The sequence below is a fragment of the Crocodylus siamensis genome, chromosome 4 (assembly GCF_052110815.1).
Source record: "Crocodylus siamensis isolate JL-2025a chromosome 4, ASM5211081v1, whole genome shotgun sequence".
NCBI classification, from domain to species: domain Eukaryota; kingdom Metazoa; phylum Chordata; order Crocodylia; family Crocodylidae; genus Crocodylus; species Crocodylus siamensis.
In genome coordinates, this window is record NC_143398.1 from 133993021 (window position 1) to 134013505 (window position 20485).

Genomic DNA, 20485 nt, shown 5'->3' on the forward strand with positions numbered 1-20485 from the left:
GCTCATGAGCTACATAAATTAATCTAGATATTGGCAGATACAGGAAAAAGGTAAGGAGGCTGTGGCCACATGCCTCTTCAGTTGCATGGTGAAGATAATTGTGCAAGCACCACACTACTGAAGAGTGTGCTGTTGCACCCCCTTGCCATGATCCTGGATGCTAGCAGGCGCTACTTGTGCCATAAACTCCACGCTCACCAGCTGGTGTGCGCAGGATCTAGACAAAGTCCTGTCCATGCTTTCATACAGCTGCGAAGCCTAGGGAGTGAGCACCTCCACTATTCACCCTCCCATTAAACCTCATTCCCTGCCAAATTCAGAAGTAGGGGAAAAAAGGGGGCAAGTGGCATCAGTGCTCAGTTCCTACTTTCATGTGGATCAGGAGCCCAGGGGGTGAACAGCCCCCACTACTCATCCCCCTTTTTCCTCTGCTGCTGTATATGTGCTGAAGGCAGGGTGTGATGATGACTCTGCACCCCCTGGATCCAGTCGTGTATCTAGACAATCATTTTTAGCTTTGGAAACATAGGTTTCAGCAGAAGTAGTGGCTTTCTTCAATCTGCAATGCTGAGAAGTTGTCATTCTTTCCTACAGATGGAGGCTTATTCTCAAATGAGTGTGAAGTTCACTAGTTTGGACTAATCCATTAAGCCTATTTAGGATTCCTCTCAAAAACACTCACAGATTGCAGTTATGGCAGAAAATGGAAGGCAGTGATCTCAGACAGTGAGGGTGCCTACAGATGTTTAGAGGCCTGCTCTGATTCATGGTGCTTTACATAAATGTAACTTGTGTAAGCACCCTGAGAAGGAGTGACACTCACACTCTACAAGCATTAGCAGTGACAGAACAATGTTACAATCATCTTTTTATACCATGATAGCACTTGAAATGAGTGGAAATGAATCCTTCCAGGTATAAGAAATGGAGAGTAGGCTGTACTTTTTCTTCCTGAAAGTCACCACTTTTGGTACATTCTTCTTCTTAATACTATAGCTATATATTTTGCAGCTAGAGCTAGTTAGAAAACAAAAAAATATATATTTTTTAATTTGAAATTTCTCACAGGAATAACATTTGAAAAGTGTTGATAATTTTTTTAAATTTTGACACTATTTTGACTACAATATCATGTAAAAATACACAAGAAGCTTTATTTCCAGTCTTTAGGCCAGCATGACTAAAGACATTTAAGTTCATCCTATATTTGTGAATAGTTCTATTTCTTATGTTGTCTGTATTACACTATGGCTTAGAATGGTTTTGGTAGGAATATATGACTTGTAGAAAATCATAGAAGTTACTATAAACTCAACTCGCTTATTTATTAACAAAAGCAATACAAAATCAGTGCAATATCACTATTTAGCCAATATACTTCATTGTGACTTGGAAAAACAAACAAACAAGTTTTTAACAGCTGCCATGGACTACTTTACTGTTACTATTTTATAGGGTGCTTTGGTTTTTTGCCTCTTGAAAAATGGATGGAGACTATTAAACTCATTTCACAAAGGCTCCTTAACAGCCTTCAAGTTGTAACAACTTCCAGTCATAAAAAAGAAAGGCTGGATTTGAACTGGCTACCTAGATGATAAAGTTGGTCTGTCTCTTAACTGCTCAGTCCCCTGGGGTTATGTAGCTATGGGTGGGAAAGGCTATGTTCTTTCATTTTGTTTAGCCCTCAGGATGCACGCACATACACACACATGTGTGTGTATAAGGTCTCTTAGGTAAGTTTAATTTATACATAGACTTTAATGCCTCAAGGGCCTATTAGATCATCTAAGTCTGACCTTGCATATATCACAGGCTATTAAATTTCACCCAGACACTACTATATCAAGCTCATAAACTTGGACTAAAACATATCAAGGACTGAAGAAACTGTGTGACACATGCAGAGAATGGGACATACCAGTGTATCCCCAGTGCTTGAAGCCTCTGAAGTGGAGGGATTTGGTGGGGTGAGATATGCCTGGCTGAGTCCAGCGGGCAAACCATGCTCCACATTACAGGGAAAAATAAAAAGGAAAAAACCTCTAAGATCTCTGCCTGGCTTACGGGAGAGGTGAGCAGGAATTCTATATGTGAATTTGGTGATCAGTACTAATACGTGAAAAAAACATACCAACTAGGCATCAAGGAAAAGTATCTGTGCCACATCAGAGGTTGGATCCACCTTATTCTTTGTTTCGTCTTGAGCTATGGCCAATTTGTGGAAGTTCAGAGGAAGGAAAAAAGGGCTATCTTACTAGGTTAAATATTAGTATTATTTTTATAAAGGTTTCTTAAGACACCCAGAGACCTTGGGCATGTGACATTTAGAAGTGATGGGTGTAATGTCATTTCAAGATGAGAAGCTAAAGCACAAGGGAAAAAACAATCCTCTGAGCAAGCAGCCCATGACAGGTCTCTTGAGCCCTGATTTTCCTGACTAGGAAACAACTGACTAGCAAAGGTCATGAATGGAATTAATTTATTGTTAGGCTGGGGGAGAAATAATAGTTTTGTTTTGTTGGTTTTGTTCCATTAGGGCAAGGGTGTTGGATGATTGTCCCTAGACAGGGGAATGGCAGAAAACTTACGCACACTGTTTCAGCAGCCTTCTAAGCAGCTGCCAGGGTGGGAACTGAACCTGTATTCCCTGTTTGCAAGCTAGCATTGCAAACTTGAAAATCCCGCTTCTGGCAAAAAAAAAAAAATGTTGTTTTATCCTTTTGTCTTAAGTACCTAACCAGATACTGGGATCCACTGTCATATGCAAACCATAAAAAGACAGTTTTGCCCCCAAAATCTTGAAAACCAAGAATAAGACAAGAGGAAGCATGTGAAAACAAGTATTAAAAATGGTGGGGTGTTTTTGTTCTAACCTCTTTTTCATATCCATAAAAGGATATGGAAGGAATACAAATTCAGTACCATTTCCCACCATCCTGAGCTGGAGTAATCTTGAGATGCTGAGATGTAGTGTTATCCAAATCTTCATAAACCCGCCTACTTGAAATAGCAAACACACTATCGTGGCAGACAACGCTTGCAGTAAATCATGCCATCTTGGTAACAGATTCTAGAATGTAGGGTTAATGCAATCACTGAAATCTATTTGATTTGCCATATATAAATAAGGCATAAAAAACAAAGAGCCATAAAAGCCTTTTTTTAAAACCATAATAAATAAAGTTATGACAAGTGATGATTTCTCTGAGGGTGGTGGAAAGTACTTTGGGTTTCATCTTACTACAGAATCTCCCCCTTCACAAACCTTTGATGTGCAGCAACTTCCCACCCACCTAGGAACACTCATTTGAGGTTAACCAAGCAGCTAGGAGGACACTGAATTACTGAGAAGGGGGTGAATTCTGAAGACCACTGAAATCAATGTGAGCTTGACTGAATAATAAGATATTGGCTCACATTCTGGTGCCTCACTTGAAACAGATGGAAAGCATGCATTTGTCTTTGTAATATTTCCAATGAGCCTGAAAATAAAATGAGTCAAGATTCCAGGGTTTAGCTCTGAGGCTTTCTGTAGAGGATTTCATAGGCTGGTCTTGTACGACATAAAGAATACCCGCAGTCTAGTGTCAGTGTAAGATGCTAGCGATAGGTAGCCAAAACATAGCCTGCAGACCCTGCGTCCCACTGAGTTCTACAAGGTAGCCTGTGGCTATTCCTACTTCAAATACAGCCAATTTTTTTCATGTTCCTTGTTGATCCAAGTGGCAAGCTACGTACATCAAGGGAGAAGATGGGATCCTGGGACCTATAATTTATTCAATCCAGGTATAGCATAAAGAAATGAAACTCCATAATAAAAATGAAGGTGATTGTAATAAGGCTTTTTTCCCTACAGGTTAAGTAGAAATGCTTAGATTCCTGGTAAATTGCCAATTTCTTCTTCAGCTGAGTAAAATATGAGTGCCTGGTGCTACTATATACCAAATTTAACTAGTTTCCTCATGTTAGGACACATACACAGTGTAGAAACCTTGCAGAATTTATCTTAATTGAAGAGCGAGGTTTGTGCACTTTTCTCAAATAGGTCCACTCTGCAGGGTTCAACAGTTACTTTACTAAGCCTGGATTGCACTGTAGCATTCATTACTCCCTCAGTTTGAGAGAAGTTTCCATGACATGGAATTACTGGTGTGTAGGAAGAGCAAAGTAAGTCAAATTGCAAGAGAGTATTATGGTTCTGAAGGTTCATGAAGCAAACAAGAGTTGGTTTCTCAAAATACAAAAAGGTGGATTCAGAAAGATGTAACATTTTAGTGTTTTCTTAACATTTGGCTTAATACTCATGAAGGACTTTGTTGCAGTTATACATCAACTATTTTTCATAAGAACCTCACTGCTTAAGAACAGTTCTGAAATTTAACTAACACACACACTTTTTTGCCTTAAAATATGGAACATTAAAACCTGAAAATTTGATGTAATTCTTCATGTTTTGGTGTTTAAGTGCCTTGAAGCTAATTGGAAAGAAACTCTTTTCTGTGGAGGGCTACTAAAAATAGCACTTTATTACTGGACTCATTCATTGCTCAGAAGAGATGAGTGTCACAAGAGTTTACTCACAAGATTTTGGGTCTGCAGCCATTGCTTGAGCGAGGTGCCTCAGGACCATTAAGAGGAAACTAAAAAAACCTGTGTTTGCAAAATAAAATTTGAAAGCTAAAAATATAACAACTAAAATATAACAACTAAAAATTCTCCAGTTTCTGCCTTAATACTCTCCCTGTTATTCTTATTATTCTAGTGATTTTCCCTGTTATTTATACAGCTGAGCCAATGTTTCTAGACAGCCCACCAAGTTATTTTGAAAGCTCAAGGGCAAGGGTAGAACTGAAAGCTTACATTTGAAAGCTTGTCTAAGTCTTTGCCAACCATGTAGTTGGTCTAATAAAAGATAATACTCACAAAAATCCTTGCCTCTTACATAATTCTTGGACCATCAAGGATACAACATAACTCTAACACTATCTTGGAAACCTCAAGCAAGATGGGAGGTATTATATACTTTGGGTGTGCTTCTCCTTGACAATAAGGCCTGTTTTACATTTAGTGGAAGACCCCTGGGCACTGCTAGAATGGTAAAATGGGCTTAAAAATAAAGGCTTTCATACTGAAGTGTAGGGTGCTCCATATAACAACTGCATTTTTGGTATCAATTTACTGAAATAAATGGAATACAAAATGGATGTTTTTTGGCCCATTCTGATATTTTACATTTAATATTTTGTAGTAAAAAATAGAACAATGAAAGGCTGAAGAGTAAGAATTAGACAAAATGAAGCAGACTCTATTCAAAATGTCTACGCAGGAAGTGTTGGAGGTTTTGCCAGGCTTCATGAACTAACAGCTAATGGTTCTCAGCAATTCTTATGGTAAACTGAAACTGTGAGCTGAAGCCTGCATCTTGGATTTTACCATTTGCTCCATTTCCTGTCAGGTAAAGAAGAAACTAACAGAAGATTTTTTGGCCCCCAAGTCAACACAGTTTTCCGTTAAAAATTATAACCTTTTAAAATAAATATTTTGATTTTATAATTAAACGTGCTTTTATATCAAATACAAATAAACATCAAATGCAAATGTGATCAAATTTGACAAACAGCAACAGTCATGCAAATGCAGATGAATACAAAACATCAGTAAAAGTCTGATTCTGTTCCCATTGACCTCAATGAAAAGAGGACTAGAGGACACTTGACAGTTACCTTCATTAATTAACTAAGCAATCATGACAAAATATAATTTCAATCAGGAACCTAGTGTCACAAGTCAAGATTGCTTCTGAAGATCTTAAAATATTCCTTTTCAAAGCAATGAAGGTCATTTGTCACTGGTTGATTTCAAAACATATTATAAAAGAGATCAACTATGTTATTCCCATTTACAGAAGGGAAACAGAAACATAGAGAAGTGAAGTGACTTGCACGAAGTCACTCAGCAAGGCAGAGTCAGAGCTCAGAATAGAGGTCTCTCTAGGCCTAGTCCAGTGGCAGCCAATGTTTTTGGCTCCATTGCCACAAGTTAGTCCCATGCTTTCCCCAAGTACTACTCTGATCCCCTTCCCCTGCCCAATCTGCTGCTCTGCTTTCTGCTCTCTGCCCTATCTGTCACTGTGTTGCTTTTCTCCTCCCTGATCTGTTGCATGTTGCACGTCAGTTGTGGGACATGTGCCACAGATTGACTACCCCAAGCCTAGTCCTTTATTCTGGGGATACACGCACTTGGGAAGGCCCTAGGGGGTACGCATAGGTGGGTAGGGATGAAGTGCCACCACTCACCACCCTGTGGTGCCACCTTTCCATGTCTGGCCACATGCCAACACACCCACCCTCTGTGTCTGGCCAGCAGGGGCACACTTATTAAAAAAGGTTGAAACCCCCTGCTTTATTTAATCCACTAATGTACATTGTCTCCTGCGGGGTCTTGCTTGGGACCGTCAGTAGCGGTAATCAAAGCAAACAAGAAATTACTAGCAAATGGAAAAATCCATCTTCAGGAATACAGCTACGCCCATATTACTTCATGTTATTTGATCCTCAATTGACCTTTGAAAAAGTTGATCTGGACACTTCCTATTTGTGGTTAACCATAGTGACCAACCCAAGGGATTAAACAACACAGATTCAGTTAATCTGCAGTAAGGCACTTTTATGTCAGTAAGAACATTCATTCACACAGTGTTAATCAGGGAGAGCTACATACATAGCTCACTATGGCTGCAGTACAGATGTTCAGTCTGAAGCTGCCCACTCTTCCCTGCTTTCTGTGCCTTCCCAAGACAAAGGTGATCCCAATCAGGGAAAGGCAAGGGAAGATGGGCCTGCTCTACTCCTGGTCCCTGGGGGAGGGAGGGGGGAGAGGGGAGCAGCCAGGGAAAGACTCCTTGCATCTGCCCCAGACCAGGCCCTGGGTAACAGGGTGGGAGAGCAGTTTCCTCCACTCTGCACCTGGTTGCTGGGGGTGGAGTGGAGGGAGCACTAGGGCAAAATATCCAGCTCGCACCCCAAGCAGGGAAGTATCCAGCTTGGGGAAGAGACAGATGCTCCTCTCCCCTCCCAGACCAGTCTACTCTGGGAGGAGTGAGGAGCAGTATGGCAACTCCCGCTGCTACCTGCTTCACGTGCCTGGGACTCTGTTGTGTGCACTGCTACCCCAGGGAGTGGCCCTCTGAGCCCCGCTCCCCACTGGCTCTGTTCCCCTTTCCTCCTCTGCCACTTAGTTAAGTGGTAGGAGCAGCAATTTAAAAGCCAGCATGATTGGGAGCTAGGCTTAGAGAGCTTTTCCCCATGCCAGTTCTCCCCAAGCTTCCCCAGGCCTCCCTCCTACCCAACATCTCTCAGATTAGTGGTGGGGGCAGGGGAAAGGAAGGGAAGCTGGTAAGGAACAGTGCTGCTCCCTGCCCTTGGTACCTGGTACCAGGGAGCTGAGCAAAAGGAACAGTGGGGCAAAGCCCCCGTCTAATTCTCACACTGGGAACTGTGGTATAAGAAGGTGGCAGGGAACTGTGAAGTGCCCAGCTCCCAGTGCCCAGCAGCTGTGTGGAGGGAACTGTGTGACAAACCCCTGCCCACTTTTTGGGAAGGCATGGGAACCTTTCTTCTGGCTCCACTCTTCCTGATCCCCAGGAGGAGTAAAGCCAGGGGAAGGTGTAAAGACATTTAGCCTTCCAGGAGAAACTCTTCCAGGAGTGACTTGACTTTGGTTGTTCCAGGGTTATTTTCTCCCTTTATGGCCATTTTTGCCTCAGGAGAAAAAGCCTGAAAGTCTGTACACATCTGATTTCTACCTGGAGAACAGCAAACATCTGTACAGTAGAAACTGAACATCTGTAAAAAGCCTACATAGACAAACCCTAATTAGTAATGACAAGGTCTATGTGAGGACTGGAAAAAATAATTTTAGTCTCTTCCAACGCTAAAGCTTGGTTTCCAGACAAATTTTGTGTACACCTGCCCAAGTTAAATAGGGAACACTCCCTAATGTGGCTGCACTTATGACAATATCAGAATGCTTTGTCTTGTTCCTGATAGAAACACCTTCACATTTTTATAATTGCAAGGTGGCACCAGTTTAACTATAGCTGTTTCCAAATTAATTGAATGAAAGAACTCCAAATACCGTTTTAGACAACATTAATACTTTAAAACTTTATTTTGTCTTAAAATGTTGTTTTAATTAAAACTGCAGTTTCAACCCAATTTATGTACAACATTTCAGGGACATCAAAAGGCAAGGATTTTCTATGATATCTTTTATGGTTGGGACAGCTGTTGGACAAACTTTCAGGCATCTAGTACCCTTCTTCAGTTCTACGGGCATCAAGAACATTTGGTTAAATGGTATTCAGCTACCTGAAGAGAAATTACCAGTTCGGTGAAGTAAGACATGTTTGGCAATATCTTTTATTAGACTAAGGCAGATATACCAAGAACCATTGTGGCTGCCACAACATCACTGCAAGTAGGTAAGGCAGATCTGTGATAAGATGGACTCTAAATAAATAGAAATACGTAAAGAAAGGGCTGGCATTTCTTCCACTATCACTTTTAACCCCTTTACAAATGAAAAGAAACAACACTGTATGTTTGATCCAGAAACCCCCCATTTACCCACAGACTTCTGACAGTTGTTTTCAATCTGATGACACATCCGAATGCTTCTCAAATCAAAGGGAGAAATACTTGAAAAATACTTATAACATAATGAGGTCTTTTCACTTATAACATAATTGAAGTCATTTCATGCAGTTTAAACTATTTTTTGCTTGAACACTGAACAGGCATTTTATTTTAAGACTTAATTATAGGTGAAAATAAAGAGTATGCATTTAGAGAGGGTGCTGCTCTTTTGACATTCCATTTTCATAAATTCTCTCCCCCTTTTCTTAAGTGAGAGTCTCCTTTAATGAAATGTTGTGACAGTTTTCTAAATTATTATTTTTAGAGGGAGGTATAAACATAGGTTTAGGAAACATGATTGCACATGTAGAATATTAAAGCTGTATTTTTTTAAAGCCTCACTGCAAAACATTGCTTATATTTTCACGTATGATAGGCTGTAACAAACTTACAATATTCATTTATAGGAGGGCATCATTTCACATGAGAACTAAAAATGAGGGTCAATGAACGATTCTATCCATGTGCTACTGTGAGCAGGGGCTGAGTCAGAGTCCTGGCAAGCTAAGAGGAGGAGTCTTTCCATAGACTTCAGTAGGCTTTGGATCAGGTCCTTGATATGCATCCATAAAGAGAGTTGAAAGGCATTTTTATTATTTTAAAACTAAGGAACCCACTGGAATGCTGTATTATTTTCAATAAACTTGCATGTTTTCAGCAATCTTTTTTAGTTTACCTGTTGTGTGCATATTTTAAGGTCCTATAAATTGCAGGCAGTATTAATTTCCTCAAGAAATATCAGAATGCTCATTGTACCATTGTGACAGCTGAACTTATAAAACCTTGAATCAATAAAGCATTGCTGACGTGCCAGGGGGAGATGGACTGAAAAGCCTTTGCTTCAGTTGGATTTTTACTCCTACCAATCACCATTCACATTTCAGCAAAATTAAATATCCTTCTGTTTAGGTGCCAGCCTCTGATGGGAGCAGTAAAAGGAGTTAATTGAAAGCTATTGGCTGAATACTCAGTCAAGATTAAAAAAAAATCATGCTTTCCTAAAAGTTTGTTAGCAATGACACACAGTAGTTTAAGACTATAAAATAGAGAAACCTTGGGTTTTCCATTCCAATTCCCCTTATTTCCATTAAAGTTACTTTTTTGACTCTTCAAGTAAATCATGGATTCCATGAAAGCAATTTCTAACCCTGTAAAACATACTGATTTTACTCTTATATTTACCAGCTATCATCTATTTTCATCCACAGTGACTAATTCCTTAACCCTTAAGCATTCCCACTGAAATCAAGAGAACTATTCGTGAAGAAAAGGACAGCTCGGTGTGAGCAAAGGAGACATAAATAGGTGCAAGCAGTGATTTTCAGGCAGATGGCTACACTCTGGTAGAGAGCAACTAAAATGGACTATGAACGTTCAGTATCAGAGTATAAGATTTCAGTTCACCAACATCTGAATCAAGGAAGCCAAGCACAGAAGTAAATAGTATGCCTAGCGGTAAAGATTTGCCCAGGTAGGTTCTCATAAAAACAACTAAACAAGAAACAATTTTAAACTAAATGAATTTCCCAATTTGGGAAGAGGGAAATGGACAGAAAAGGAGCGGGATGATGATTACTATATTAAGGGCATTTGAAGTATTTTGGGATTGAAGGAACGCCAGTCCATCCCAAGGGACAAGATGACCAAAGCTTTTGGGTATTCCTTTCAAAGTGACATAAATAAGCTAAAAGTGTCTTTGACTATAGCATGTTTCAGAGTATTGGTTATAGCCGTGTCGATCTAAGGATGTAGGCAGAAAAAGTTCTTTGGGTAAATGTGACATCTTTGTGTGCTCTCCTGGGTGGAATAGAAGTGTAAGCTAATATGCAAAATGCATGCAAAGAAAATGCACAAAAGAGCACACAAACACCAGCAGACTCTCCCGATGCCTGAAGAAAGGTGTTTGTGCCCTGAAAGCTTGCAAAGAAAAACATTTTTCAACTATTTAGCTGGTCTAATAAAAGATATCTCATCTACCCAAAGAACCTTGTCTGTCATTTGACTATACCAGTTATTGGTGGTGCTAACATCACTACAGGTTTCTTACGCTGAAAGAGTTTACTCTTTCTTGCCTTGTTGCAGTTTACTCAGCAGGAAATTTTCCTTCCTGTTTATTGTCATATTCAACTTCTGCTTCTGTTGAATTTGGATTTTCAGCATAGGGCCTGGCACACACAATCAGGATTATAACCTATCTAGTCCAGTAGCCTGTCTCTGATAGTGGGAAGCCTCAAATGCTTAAGAGGAAAGTTCAGAAACTGTACAGCAGGGAGGCATAGAAAGACTTTATTGTTCATAAATGTTCTAAACTCTACTTGTTAGCAGTAGCAGTAGCCCAGATGGGGTGACCCTGGCAGCAGGTCTGGGTGAAGACTTGGGGAAGAGGTAGGTGGGGGGAAAATAGCAACTGCTGCTGCAGCCACTTAATGTAACCAGGGACATGGCACAGCCAGAAGGTGCCCCCAGGTGCCTGGCTGTCTTGTTACACATCTGCTAGTCAGAGATCACTTTACCTTGAAATATGAGGTTTAATTGGCCTTCTAGCATTCCATTTCAGTGGGTACGTCTACATGAGATGCATTAATGCGCTTTAGCCTAGTTTACTGCACAGTTAGGGTGCCCGTCTACATGTGCAAGTCCATAGTGCGCAGTAAAAATAGCTCATCATGACTAAATTTGATAGCTGCAAATGCAAGTATCAAATTTAGTCATGATTAGTTAAAGCACAGTAATGCATGTGTAGATGCGACCTGGCACTAAGTTTAGTGCTTGGTCTGCCCAGCCCCAGGGCTCCTGGCTGGGAGCTTCTCCTGTCCCAGGGCTGGCCTGCCTCTGTGGCATCCCTTAGCTGCAGACTATAAAAGCCAGCAGTCATTTTTTGCGCAGGGCCAGCATCTGCTTCCTCTGCTCACTCCCAGTTGTCTGTCTTGTGCTTGCAGGTTCTATGGACCATTGCCTCTGCTGTGCGGTTCCCGGTCCTTGGCTGTGCCCCTTTACTGGTGACTATCCAGGGCCAGCAACACTGGGACAGCCACGCAGAGCTGGCACAGGACCAACAATGTCATCCTCATCCTCCCCATCAAGGCCCAGTCCTACTCACATGTGCATGGTCGTGCCCTTGACCTGGGGCCCCAACTGGAGCCTAGAGGACATAGGTGACCTCATGGCACTCTGTGGTGATGGAGAGGTGCGGAGGCAGTTTGCATGGGGTGGGTGCTCAAACACCCAGTCATGTGTATGCCCCCTACTGCCTGGCCCCCGGCCCTGGGCCCACAGGGCTCCTGGCAGCTGCCCTGTAGCACACCCCCACCTGGGCCTGGGAGAAGGTCCTCCAGTGCCTCCCACCTCCAGGAGTCCCTAGTCTGGCCCCCAACCTGGGGTCCATGCCACCCACCTGGGCCTGGCCCCACCACTTGCCCCAGTACCACATGCCTGAGGATCCAGAGGTGCCAGGCACAGCATCACAAGGGGATGCTGGCCCTTCACTCCAGCATCCAGGGGAGGGGTCACCTGCCCTTGGAGAGCATCATCCACCATGTCCACAGAACAAGCTCACCACCTGTTGCAGTCGTCATGGGCCCTTGGACCCATGGGGGAATGGACTGAACCTGGGGTGTTGGTTGTCTGCTGCCAGGCTCTGCCCTCCAGGCACCCCCACCCCATGCTTCCCCAGTCCAGGACTCACGGACAGAGACTGAGACTCTTGTAAATATTTTTGACACTGGGGAAATGTTTTTTTAGTGTTGGTTGGTGGGGAGGGTGGTGGAAGGGCTCTGTTTGTTAGGGAGGGAGGGAAGAGGAGGCTCTGTGTGTTGGGGAGGGAGGGGCAAGAGGTTGTGTTGAAGGGGGAGCAATGGGTGTGGGTGCTGAGGGGAATAAAGCTTTTTTTTCAAACATGTGCCTGCCCTGAGAGTGGTGCTGGGGGTGGGTAGGGGATAGGGAGAGTGTGGGTGACGGGGAAGGTGGGCTAGAAGCAGAAGTGCTCCAAGAGTTGGTCCACCAGAACCTCCTGCACCCAGTCCCCGTGCTGGTGGGTCCATGGCTTCCCTGAGGCCTTGCTGGGCGGGACCCACCACTGGCACTGTAGGTCATGCTCCTATCACCAGGTTGCCTCCACCCAGCACACCACCTCTTCCCAGGCCTCCCTGAACAACTCTTCCCAGCTGTGAGAGAGGAGAAGAAAGTCTCTCCAACTCGTCCCGTGGCCCCCCCCCCGATGCACTCCGATACTCACCACAGGTACAGCAAAGAGTGACAGCTGGGGAGAGATGCTGGGACAAGAAGGGGCCAAAGCCCTATAACACCTACCAGTGACACCAGGCCTCACAAATACTGTGCAGCACACATGCTGCTACAATGACCTGGGAAGTTTTCAGCCACTTTGAGGCAGGCCTTTGAGGTGGCTGAAGGCACACTTGACAAGGGCACAGGTCCAGCTGAGGCACTGATTAAAATGGGCCTGGTAGGGTTCCACGTGGCCAGTGTAGTAGGGCTGTGTGAAACTTCATTCCCTGATTCGATTCAGCAGAGATTTGGCCTGATTTGGTGGCCGAATCTCCGAATCCAAATTGAATCAGAGGACCCTTTAATCCGAATTGAATCAGAACCCTCTGAATCGATTTGGAGAGATTCAGAAAGATTCAGCAATCTGGACATAGACACAGCTTTAAAAGTTTTTTCTACATACTTTGAGGTACCAGCGCAGCTCATAAGTGCTGCGATGCTGGGGCACATGGAGTGTCCCACAGAAGCGCGGAGGTCCCTAGCACACTTGGCAGCAGACCTGGAAGTGGACCAAAAGTATCTGGCCCAGGTGGGGCCAGAGCTGGTGAAGAAGGTCAGCAAAAGTGGCTCAGGTCATCCTGGAGGTATTGAATCACTACTTGTCATTCCAGGGGCATTGTACCACATGCTGCCACCAGTCCCAGCTGGTGCAATGGGTCTAGAGGTGGTGGGGCTGAAGGGCCAGGAGGGTGACGGTGGCCCCAGTGGTGTCTTTCTGGAGCCCCTCATTATCATGGCTGATGGCAGCAGCTATGCAGCAGCGAGGGCCCTGGAAGGGCAAGCAGTAGTTGGCCAGGCAGTGACTGTGTATGGGGGAGCTCATCAGAGTAAGATGGCCATGAACCAGGTGATGGTGATGGTGGTCAGCCAGCAGGATGGCTGAGGTGGCCAGGAGGATTTTGGGACTTCATTCTGGGTGCCAGGGTCAGGGGCTGGGGCAGCCATAGCTGAGGACTGCAGATGGGGCAGAAGCAGAGCTGCCATGTGCTGCCTGTGTCTGTGCCATGCTGTTGCTTTCAGCAGTGGAAGTGGCTGCCCAGAGATAAGATAAGAGTGAGGAGGGGGTGTGTTTTAAAGATGGCTTCCAAGTACTGGTAGCTGGGGCTGGAGCTGAAGCTCCCCCCAGTGGCCACAGGGGACTTGGCAGGGCTGGAGGGACCTGGCACTAAATTTAGTCCCAGATCTCTACACAAATCGCTTACTGCACATTAAACTAATGTTCAGTAAATTTAGTCATGACTAACTACATGTGTAGACATGCCCCGTATGAACAGATATAACCTGAGATATTCTTGTACGCCATGTAAGTATCTAATCATGTCTTTGAAGAATGCTAAGGTCTTGACCTCAACGACTTCCTGTGGCAGTTAGTTCCGTAGTCTACTGACACATTGTGTGACAAAGTGTTTCAGTTCTGAATCTGCTGCCTTTTAGTTTTAGTGAATGTTCCCTTTGTTCTTGTTCTCTGAGACAGTAGAATAGAAATCCTTCCTTCATACAAACAATCAAAGTACAAAAATTGATTTTTTTCCACAGTATGTGTTGAAGAGTTGATATACTTAAGTATTCTATATAAACTATAGGGTTATATTTCATTTAGGATTAAATATAATATAAGATAGGACTATTTATAATTTATGTGTCATGTGTATGTGTGTGTGTGTGTGTGTATGTATGTGTGTGTGTGTGTGTGTGTATAAAATTTATGAAGACTTTTCTCTCTGCCTCTCTGTTGCTCTCTTATCTCTTTAATGAAATCAAAACTACATTTGAGCCACTCTGACAGGGCCCTACTTGATAGTATCTATTGGACTACTTAGCTATAAACAACATGGCCTGCTTGACAGCATTCCTTTAATTCAGTACTCTAGCTGAGCAGAGTAGGGAACAGGTACTTGGTGTGTAACGGAACACAACTTAATGTCTAGTCCCTGGCCTGTAATATTTGGCTTTTCTAAGTTAACTCTGAAATTTGCTGACAGCCTGTTTAGCTTCCCTATACTTGATTGTTCATAGACCAGTGCATGGGCAGATACAGGATTTGCAAGAAGTGGGTGTGGAGGGCACTGAAGAGATCTCATTGTGCAGATGAAAGGGATGTGGGTGCAACCCCTCACTGTGATGCTGGATGCCAGTGAAATCTGAGCAGATCCTGCTGGAGCTCTACATATGAGCTAGCTCTAAGCTCACTGGCACAGGGTCTGCCTGGAGTCCCTGCTTTCAAGAAGCTCCTTTCAAGAAGCTCTGGAGCCTGTTGTTGTTCACTTTTCCTCTCCCTCCCTCAGACCCAGAGGAGACAGGATGCAGCCAGCAGTAGCTATGCAGAGCCTCTGGAGCTGTGTGAAAGTGGGGGCTGCATTGCTGCCTGCTCCTTCCCTCCTTCCCCCTGCTGCTGAATTCAGTGGGGGAGGGGAAGTGGGGAGGGAGGGGAAGAACTGATGAGCTCTCTCACTGAGCATAGAGGGCACAACCAAAGAAATGTGTTAACCATGTCACTGCACCATCCCTGAATCTACTCCTGGACCTGTGGTGAATAAGGCCATGATATAAGTAGTATACAGAAGTTTTTTTTTGAACAAGAAACCACAGCAGAGATATAGGTGGCCTTTACATCTACACATGCAGTAGAAATAAGCTGTTTTATGTATGAAAGTTGTAAACACTGAAGTTCAGTTCTTGATGGTGTGTAGAGCTTCAGAGTATTCAGAGCACACAGTAAACCAGATCTTTGGAACAGTGTTTAAGACTGCTACAGGGATGGGGGGTTGCACAGATGGCTTTCTTGAGGTGGGTACCATATCCTGGTTCTAACCAGGGGTTTTGTCAGCCTCACACACAACTTTGTCTTGCAGTAAGTTGAACACAGCTGCCTTTGGTCCCAAATATCCACCTTTACAACCATGGAGCATGAAAGTGCTGCAGCATTCTGACCATACCCCCTATTCCTCACTCTTGTGTCTTGGCAGGGTAAGGTAGATAGACTAGGCAAAGAACCACTGTGGCAGCAGGAAACTAACTCATCAGCTTCTGTGGCAGGGCACTGGTAGTGCCTGCCACATGAAAGACAGGGCCAGGGAGGGGCAGGTGCCTGAGTAGGCTGGCCATTTTAAGGCCCAGCTTCTTGAGCTGAGAGCAATACATGATCAGCCAGCAGAGAAGAAACATCTCTCTGCTGAGGCCTGCCAGGAACACCTTGGAGGTAAGAGTGAGGCTATGGGGATGGCTTATATGTAGTTTATATGTTTCTAAACACAGTTTAGAAAGTTACTGGGTCCGGGGACCTAATGGATAGCACAGTCAAGGGACGATGGAGTTACAAGTTACTTGCTGTGTTATTCAAGCTGAGTAGTATAAATATCCTGCAGACAGTACAAACACCAGCATCAGCCCTAGCAGACTGTGACAGGCCTGCGTTCACTAGTTGGACCAGTTGTGCTACAACTCTAGGTTCTGTTATTATAACACAATTCTCACCCTGGCAACCAGGGAGCCCAAACAGCTGATGATACACCCTCAGTTGTATCTAGGTGGAGTGCTGCTTGTCATTCCCTGACAGGCAGAATGCTTATATGTAACTCTAGGTTACACAAGCAATATTTGTTCCCATTTCTCTTTCAGACCTTATTTATAAAACCAAGGCTGAAGGACAGTGCATAGACAGAAAATAGTGTATTATCTGGCATCTATAGAATGATACATAGAGAATCAACAGGATCCACGAGGCAATATGATTTACACCACATCAGGTTGGGTTTACAAGCAAAAAATTAATTCACTGTAACTCCTTTCAATGACTCTTTCCCCTCCCCCTACCAAATACTGAATAACATTCATTCTAGTGCTCTGTTCTCTCTCCTCATAGACTCAAACACAGGCTGCTTCTCTTCTGATGCTCCACTAGGAAAAAACTGAGAGATGGTTCTAGGCTTGAAACCTCCAAGTGATTTTCATTAGTAGCATTGCTCCCAGTGGGAGAAATAATAAGTGCTGATTTGTTCTTAGTCTTCATTCAAACTGGAACACCTGCTGTGAAGGGACTATTATGGGGAAGAGATGCTATGGCAAGATAGTTGAAGAGCTTGCTTGTTTGGTCTAGAACAGTATGTAGCAAGTCCCAGGCTGTGAGAGCCAGATGTGACCCAACATCATCATCACTAACGAAGAGGCCAAGAAAATCGTGATTGTGGACGTAACCATCACCTTTGAGAACCGGTGCCAAGCCTTCACCGACCGACACCCGGGCTCGCAAGTGGGAAAAGTACGTCCCACTGGCCAGCATCCTGAGGGGTTGTGGCTATGACGTGATGGTCGACGCGCTCATCATGGGAACGCTCGGAGCCTGGGACCCCAGGAACGAGAGTGTCCTGCATGCCTGCCATGTCTCCCACTGCTATGCCAAGCTGATGTGCTGCCTCATGGTGTCTGACACCATCCGTTGGTCCCATGACATCTACGTGGAATACATCATGGACCACTGCCAGTACTCTGACCCCACCAGATGAACTGCTGCCGGACCGGACCCAGAGGAGACCACCAGAACTGCCCCCCCTCTGCACCAGATGGACCGTCACTTTCAAGAGGATTCTTCAGCAATGGACAACCCTGCTCCACCTGAAGAGGACCCCTGCGTTGAGACTCTATATGGACTGAGACACTTCCCTTGAACCACTTCCTTCACCATTGAGAACCATTGTAATGGGTTTGTGTGTATCTATCTCCCTTCTCTCTCAGCATCATGAACCCCCTCCCTCTATCCCCGGGCTTAGTTGGCTAACATTGTATCTCCTGTAACCTAGTTGCGTTCCCCTCCTCACCACCATCCCTCTATTGTTAATCCCTTACTTGGGTGATCTGTATTTCCCTACTGGCTTTTGTCATCTTTTTTGGATTCACAATCCTAAACATCTACTAATAAAAGTCAGGCCCTGGGGGCAGCTAGGTCAGTTGCCTCTAGTGGCCACCTGGCTTATTTGCCCCTTCTGGACTCTCAGGGTCCCACTCTTTTGTTTGGCCTGCCATGCCTTGATACTGAAGTAAAGTGGGGAGGTTGCCCTCAGGCCAAAGGGGTGAGTAAGGCAAGATCCAGGTTGCTGCTGGGGGATATGGCCACCCCTAGGGCCTGATTTGTTACAGTGGCATGTTGGTGGGGAAGAAGAAAAAGCTTAATTGACAAGTGTCTCAATTTACCTGGCCAATGAAAAAGGACCCTTGTGCCAAATGAAAACTGATGGGCTCAGAAGGAGTTTGCCAGGAGAGATGAGAAATTATCATGGGGCCCCTGGCACGGCTTTACAAGCACCCACATTGTCAGGTGTATCAGCATCCCATGCTTCAGAGTGGCACTGGGGGCACTTTAACTAAAGCTTGTTTGATGAGTTTTAGTTAAAGCTCCACCCCCCCTCCACCATTTTGAAACATGGGGATACTGAATACATGTGATGTGGAGCTAATTAGCATGCTCCAGAAGACTTGACTAATCAAGTCTGCTCCAATGCATGCAGTCTATCATATGTATAGCTGCCCATACAGTCTATATAAGTGAAAGCTCTGGAATGTAGACATTGTTTTGAGAACACACTAGAAGTAGATTGCATTATCATACACTGGAGGATGCAATGGTCTGAAAGCTATGGCAAGACCTCCTGAACTGTAAGTGAGCAGGAACACAGCATGAATACTACAGAGTGATCATAGAGAAGTAGAGCTGAAAAATCATAGAAAAGTACGGCTAGAAGGGACCTCTATACGTCAAATAGTCTAACCCACTGCCAGAGTCAGGATCCTCCCTATCCAAACCACCTTATACAAATCCAGAATCTAAATTCTTCTTAAAACTACTGTCAACTCTGACACAATACAAGATATAACACCGTAACCTGCCACAGCAAGGGGACCATGGTTGTTAATATATGGTCAAGAGATCTCATATAGACAGCCATGCCTCTTCTGCAGAGAAAGGCAGAAAACTCTACAGTCCATACCAGTCTGGCCATAGCTGGTAAAATTCCTTCTTGACCTCAGATATGGTAATTAGTCTGACCCTGAGCAGAGGAGCAAGACCCTCAAGCCAGGAACCTCTTTTCTAGTCTTTTATAATTTACCTACAATTTCACCTCAGTGGATTAAAATCAAAACCTTGACCTTGATTATATACAGTCTGGGGAAATCAGTCATTATTGTATGGTCTAATCTTCTGTTAATTTACTTCAACCAGGCTACAGGTGAGAATGCATGCATCCATCAGTAAACGAGAAGCATAAGTACAATATAGGGTAGTAGGTTTGATATTATTTTATGCTTTGTTTTTCTTCATTCATGGAGATTGCTGCACCATGCTGACAAGCTCCAACAAGATGAAACAAGTGTCCATAAAATTACATGGCCTGGGAAAATTCTGTTTCTGCATTTAAAAGCTACTCACAATGACAGCTCTGGACCACAGAATTTTAGAAGCAGTGGGAGCTAGATTTTCAGAACAGCTCAGCACTAAAATCAAGGGCAGATTCTTCAAAATGTTCAGTTCCAAAGTAAATGACAGAATAAATAAATTCAAGGGCTACAGGCTGTACAGGAGGGATAGGACAGGGAGGAAAGGTGGGGGAGTGGTGCTCTACATTAAGGAGGAATACACATCCTTGTCAATTAGCAAAGAATCAGAGGAGGGGCACTCTGAAGTGCTCTGGGTTAGAATACAAGGCAGTCGAGGGGAAAGAGATTTAACAGTGGGGGTCTACTATAGACCACTCAACCAAGGGGAAGAGCTAGACCAGGAATTCTTAAGTCAGCTTACAGAGGTAATTAGCTCAAAGGAAGTGGTCATCATGGGTGACCTGAACTTTCCAGACATCTGCTGGGAAGAGCAGTCAGCCAGGTCTGACCGCTCACATAGGTTCCTAGCCATGTTACAGGACCTCCATCTAACCCAGGAGATGCACAGCCCCACCAGGGGAGATGCCTTGTTGGACCTGGTGCTGGCCATGGGTGATGACCCGGTGAGGGGACTGCGGGTGCTCGACCACCTGGGCGACAGTAATCATCGCCTGCTGGAATTCACCATCCAGCGCAAGGTGGCAAAGGTCTACAGCAAGGCAGCAGCCCTAGATTTCAGGAGGGTGGATTTCAATGAGCTAAGGAGAATAGTCGGGGAAGCACTGAGGTCCCGGAGGGGAGGGAAGGGGAGAGGAGCCAGGTGTCCAAGAAGAGTGGTTGCTCCTTAAGGAGACGATCTTCCAAACCCAAAGGGAGGTAATCCCAACATGGATCAAATGGGGCAGGAGGGTGCAAAAGCCCCCGTGGCTCACCAAAAGCATCCGGGAGTGTCTCCTAGCTAAAAGGGAGGCGTGCACCCAATGGAAGGGAGGAGCCATCACCAGGGAGGATTATACTGCAGTTGCTCAGGGATGCAGGGGGGCAGTCAGGAAGGCCAAGGTGGAGATGAAACTGGGACTCGCAACCCAGATCAAAGACAACAAGAAGTCCTTTTTTAAATACGTAGGGGGAAAAAG

At 44.3% G+C, this 20485-nt stretch overlaps 1 protein-coding gene and 1 long non-coding RNA gene across 2 annotated transcripts in view; one reads left to right on the forward strand and one right to left on the reverse strand.

Annotated features, from left to right (window-relative positions):
* The window catches only part of LOC149866531 (uncharacterized), a 163594-nt gene extending 145699 nt beyond the window's left edge, over positions 1–17895 (forward strand). The window contains exon 3 of the long non-coding RNA XR_016441593.1: positions 16843–17895. This is a non-coding gene — a long non-coding RNA (uncharacterized LOC149866531). The remainder of the gene's footprint in view (positions 1–16842) is intronic.
* The window catches only part of LOC149866530 (potassium voltage-gated channel subfamily KQT member 1-like), an 808906-nt gene that overhangs the window by 159717 nt on the left and 628704 nt on the right, over positions 1–20485 (reverse strand). The gene's annotated exons all lie outside the window — the stretch shown is intronic.